The sequence below is a fragment of the Octopus sinensis genome, linkage group LG3 (genome assembly GCF_006345805.1).
Source record: "Octopus sinensis linkage group LG3, ASM634580v1, whole genome shotgun sequence".
Taxonomy (NCBI): domain Eukaryota; kingdom Metazoa; phylum Mollusca; class Cephalopoda; order Octopoda; family Octopodidae; genus Octopus; species Octopus sinensis.
Window position 1 is genome coordinate 113,118,942 of NC_042999.1, and position 6,000 is coordinate 113,124,941.

The window sequence follows — 6,000 nt, forward strand, 5'->3', positions numbered from 1 at the left end:
CAGGAGAATAAAAGGATTTAATTATAAAATCAACCAATTAAAATATATACTCACTCCGGCGCCATTTTCAAGGCAGGAAAATGGTGCCGGTGCGATACATTCATATATGCACACACACACACACACACACACACACACACACACACACACACACACACACACACACACACACACACACACACACATCCCACCCATGCATATATATGTACATATATGCCAAAAAGATATTAACAAAATAGCAAGAATATTATAAAAATGTATAACGACAAAATTTTAACTGCAGAAAAAATATAAATTTTGTATATCTTTTAAAGGCTAAAGGGAGAATTGAAACACGCTGTATGTATGCATCTTCGTATATAGAATCTGTATGGATATGTATTATATGTGTGTACAGATATATATATAATCATATCGAAGGGAAATGGAAATTAATAGAAATTTTCACTCCCAGTGGCCTCGTGCGTAAAAATTTTGTCCAAAGACTATGTATTCACTCATAAAACACAGTGTACATTTAAACACATAAAAGGAATCCACTCATGGGATTCATCACACTAGAAAGAACAGCTAAGTTCCAAAATCACAAAATTAGGGATAAAATCCTGAAAGGAACGAAATGAAAAATAAAAACTTTTACTTTTCTAGTTTCCTGGACCAATTGGTTTCTGATTTTAGTTTAGCAAATACGATAATTTGCTAGGTGAAATCGTCATCAACAGGTATACCTCAGATCAAATATATAAACACGAGGCAATCAATTATATGCCTCTTGTTTATGCATACTAATGTTTTTCAAATCTACTGCGCAGGTGAAGCTCCTCGTCGGCAATAAAAAAATGCCAACTTTTAAAATTCGAAAATTATTTAAAAACTTACAATACTTAATCATATCGAAGGGAAATGGAAATTAATAGAAATTTTCACTTCCTAGTGTGTAAACTAGATGGTTATCTCTGCTAGTACACACACACACACACACACACACATATACATATACCTACCTACCTGCCTGCCTACCTACCTGCCTGCCTACCGACCTACCTGGCTACCAACATACATACACACACACACACGCATGTTTATATTATGACGTCCAGACCAACTGTGCAAGTGTTTATATGGCTTATAATGGAAAAAATTCCTTGCCAAATCTTTTAAAGATATTCACTTGAAGATTAACATGCGTTTTCTTTTCCTTTTCTTCATTCTTTAGATAATAGCCTTTTAACAAGCCCCTCTGGTCCAGTTGCTTAGTAGGTTTATAGATGAAAATTTCGTGTATGGTAACTGTTGCCAGAATTTCTCGTAGGTCTGTCATTGAAATGTAACCAGATCTTAAACTTGACTGGGAATAACTGTTTTAAAAGACTTAGCATCACCTACTCTCCTTCTCTTATTAAATTCATCTCAGATATTTGCTGTCAGTCGTCTCTAAGTCAGTTTTATGATTGTAAGAAATCAATTATGCAGTACTGATTACTGCAAATTTTCAAGTTAAGCATAATCTTTAATTCTGGGGGTAGATTTTACTCTTAGTGTATTGAATACTGTTTGCAATATATGTGATGAGTAAGGCAGCGAGCAGGTAGAATCGTTAGCACGCCGGCCAAAATGCTTAGTGGGATTTTATCCGTCTTTATATTCTGAGTTCAAATTCCGCTGAGATCAACTTTGCCTTTCATCCTTTCGGGGTCGAGAAAATAAGTACCAGTTGAGTACTGGAGGCGATGTACTTGACTTAACTCCTCTCTCAAAATTGGTGGCCGTGTGCCAAAATTTGAAACCAATATGTGCTTTGAGTTATAGGGAAACCCTTCAATATTTAAAACATTAAATTTAATGTTGTTTTCATAAGTTCAGTTGTATATGAAATCGAGGTCCTGCTACAGATCCTTTTGCTGTTGGAGGTCTTTGGAGGCCTTCGAGATTTCATTTACATTATCGCTAATGGTGAAAAAGTTTATTTTGAGACCCGGAGATATGTTTGTGAGGAAACGTCAACAAGAAATTTTATTCGTTCCATTTTGTTTCTTTTAAAGACACTCCAAGTAAGTTGCAGAACTTTTGGTTTAAGAATGGTACTGTTTCTTATTTCAGAGACTAACTTTTAAAGTAATACTGAAATTGACAACGTGTGCGTCTTCATTTGATGAGTGAATCAACAAGGGTGACATGTGGGATAGAGCGACCTGCTAGAAATAACACCCAAACTTTCCTCTATTTACATACTGTTACTTTCATTTATGAACTGCAGTCATGTTGGGGCAAAGGCTTTAAAGGTTTTTAGCTGATAATATATGATTCAAAATATGCTTCATGATTTCAACGAAGGAATCTCAAGCTACAGAAATCGTCTTTCAGTAAAGAATTCACGCCTGGAAAATAACATCATAATATGGGTTAGTAACACTAATAAAACGAGGCAAGCTTTATTTTTTTAATTAGTCAATGTATAAATCTAACTTAAAAACGAAAAACAAAGTAAAGGAAATCTTATTAATATTTAATAAATGTTCTACATTAAAAAAATATAGACAGGTTATTGTTTAGCTCCAGGTCATTCTTAATTGATTAGACTTATGATTAAAGGCCTTCTAACCGTGAGCACCCGTCTTTTCCAGACATATATCTAGAATAATATGCTTCAAAGACAGTGTGATTTAAAGGGAATTTTGTTACTCTTTCTGGCAACTAGAGTGGCTGCATAGATATTCCGTCGCAAGGTCATCCTGCCCATTGTGTGCCCCCTTTTACTTTTTGAACTTAGTTAATAAGATCCCATTTAATAAACAATAAAGTTATAAGGCAGTCAACATTAAAAAAAAGGCAGAACTACACCAGAGAACTAGGAAATGTTTACTAAATCTGCTTAAATAATAAAGAAATAATCACAGTAAAGTTTTCTTGATTCTATTTCGCATAATTTCCCGTTGCATTATCGAGTGTAGGTGGTTCAATATCTATAGTGTGAGTATCTAGTTCCATAAAAACACGTATGCACTCTAACATATCTAAATATATGTATGTACTGTAACGTATGTTTAAATATATGTATGTACTGTAACGTATATGTAAGTATATGTATGTATATTATATGTGCATGAGAAAATATGCATGTGTATCTATGTGTATCAACACGCATGAACATACACACATAAGAAAGCAAAATTATCTGTACTATTCAACAAAAAGTTTCAAGGGTCTTTTTGCATGACGATTGTAAAGTGTATTAGATTACAATTGACACCCTCAGCTAAGAAAAAAAAAAAAAATCAATAAAATTAATTTTTAACTTTTCAGCCGTGGCATGTTTTCTAATATTACTAGATCTCACAGTTCTTCCAGTCACGTGAGTATATTTGCTCAAACTGTACGCGCAACACTGTTGGTAATTTGTAAAACATCATTCACCAGCAAAATGCTACCTGAGCGTCTTCAAGTCTCCATTAATGGCAACTATAGAAATGATATCTTAATGTTGCTATTGCTGTTGTTAGCAGTATAATTTAAGAAGCCATGTTTTGTCAGAAGCGACTGAAAAATCACTATCATTCTGTATTGTATAAAAATCATCATTACTTTCGTAATCGAAAATTTGGCGACATTTACAGGGTTTGAAATTTTTCTGTGAATTACGAAAAGTAAACAATTAGTCAAATTAAAGGGTAATTGTTGTGGCTACTATTGATGATTTTTGAATAGACAAGATGCTTTGCATATTCTGTACGAAAGTAATATACTATCGTATTGTACCTAATTTTCTGAAATGCATTAGCAGAATATATGGTTAGATAGCTGTAACTAGGGAGCGAAGCACGTTGTAGCATCTTCTTCCCAAAGAAGTTACTTCTATAGCACAACGCTTACTGCACTGTTTTATACACGCACACACACACACACACACACACACACACACACACACACTCACACACACACACACACACACACTCACACACACACACACACATACACACACACACACACACACACACACACACACACATGTTTTGGCAAGATTCAAGACAAATCTTCGCAGTAAAAGTGCACGAAATGCCAGAATGAGTTGCAGTACAAATAATATGATGCGAACCAGCGGCACTGTTACTCGATCATCTAGTAATAGAAGCCAACCATCCATCAAGCCATATTCTGCGATAGTGTTCGATATATCTAAAGCAAAACAGTCAAGAACAAAGCTGGAATACCTTTGATCATTGGATGGCTGGATCAATGTCAACAGGCGACAATAAAGTAACAACCACAAAAAACACCTTCACCATCGCCACCAATATCAGCAACAGAGGAAACTATACGTGCTGTTATTTACTGAACGCTGTATATATTAGCAATATAACTGAAGGGAAATAGATGTAACTGGGAATTGAAATCAAGATCCTGTTCTTCCACAAGTCACAACCTTCACTTCAATTTCTTACACATTTAGTTACATTGAAAGCAATAAGACAACTCGCTCTTATTCCTTCCTCACTGAGACGAAGAGCAATGCCCCAAAGCCTTATATTCTTTCTGGCATTTGAACTTATCAAACTCTTTGTATCAACACTCCTATGGGTTAATTGTTGTTGATGCAGACCATCATCAGTTTCCTTGGCTTTCCGATTTTGCCCTATCCGTAACTAGTAAGATTCATTTAATAAAAATACTAGAGCCAACTTATATTCATTCTTCTCTGACAATGGTGTTGCCCGAGAGATACTCATTGAACTTTCAATGTATTTATGCGATTTGTGTGTTTAGTTCCGAGTGAACCCTCAATGAGTAGCCTTATTATCTGGTTTTGCTTCCTGTTACAACCATTTCACCTCATCTGTGTCACTAATGCTCTTGAAATAAATCTTCAGAAAATTACAAGTACTCCATTTTGCTTGCCTCCATAAATATTAGATTTTGTGTTTATAAGAATATAATTTTCAGAGAAGAATTAATCAAGTTAGTTTCCTATAAGCTTCTACAGATACAATTTCAAGATTCGAACTCAGAACTTCAAACCAAATTTCCTCACTTAAATTATGTAATAGCAGGGGGTTCTTGCAACGGAGTATTTTAAAAATTTAATCTGTTGTAATTTCAATCGAATTGGGCCACAGAAAGGGTTAACCAAGTTTCTTATTTCGACGTGAGAGTTAAATATATTTAGAATTATCAATGTTTAGAATTATCAATATTTAGAGACATCAATGACTCAGTCTAGGATCCTTGAAATGTTGCCAACTTTCTTTTAGTTTAGATGTAAGAAACTGTCATTTTGCTAACACTCACATTATTGACTACCACCGCCGCTCTGTCATCGCCTAAACCACTAGCGTCACCACCACCACCACCACCACCACTGTGATGATTCAGAGCAGAAATGTACTCTGCCGGCCCAACCACCATCACCCGCCAATATACTCTTACCGACACGATATCGCTGATGTAACCTCTACTCTAACTCTATCATCACCATTGTGAAGTATTAGAAATCTTTGAAAATATTCTTCTAAAGGTTTTATTCTCGCATATATCTGTGTTTAAATATGCGCTTGAATCTGTGGTTCTGTGACTGAGAGCGTGTGGTAGAAGTAGATAGTGTCCTGTACACTACCATCTTCCTTGCTACATTCTTTGTCACTTCTTCTGGTGGGGTCAGCTTTAAGTTGGCCCCCCTTCCTTTTGTAACAATTTTCACCCTTTTTTTCCAGTCCTTTGTGTCTATTTTTATCTCCTGAACTTCAAAGGTGATGGTCGCAAATGCATAACTTGCGACACGTTCCATTTCTCCTCCTTTTCCCAATTCACCCATAATGGGGAAGAAATAATTTTCAAAAACAGGCACACACAACGACAGAAATTCAACAATTTAACAATTCAACAATTTAAAAATTTAACTGATACAGGTTCACTCGCGCGGGGAAACCTACAACAATATATAATAACAGTGTGTAACAATTTAACTCACGTTCAAAAGAAATCAACACGAACACCCAAGATGGCTTG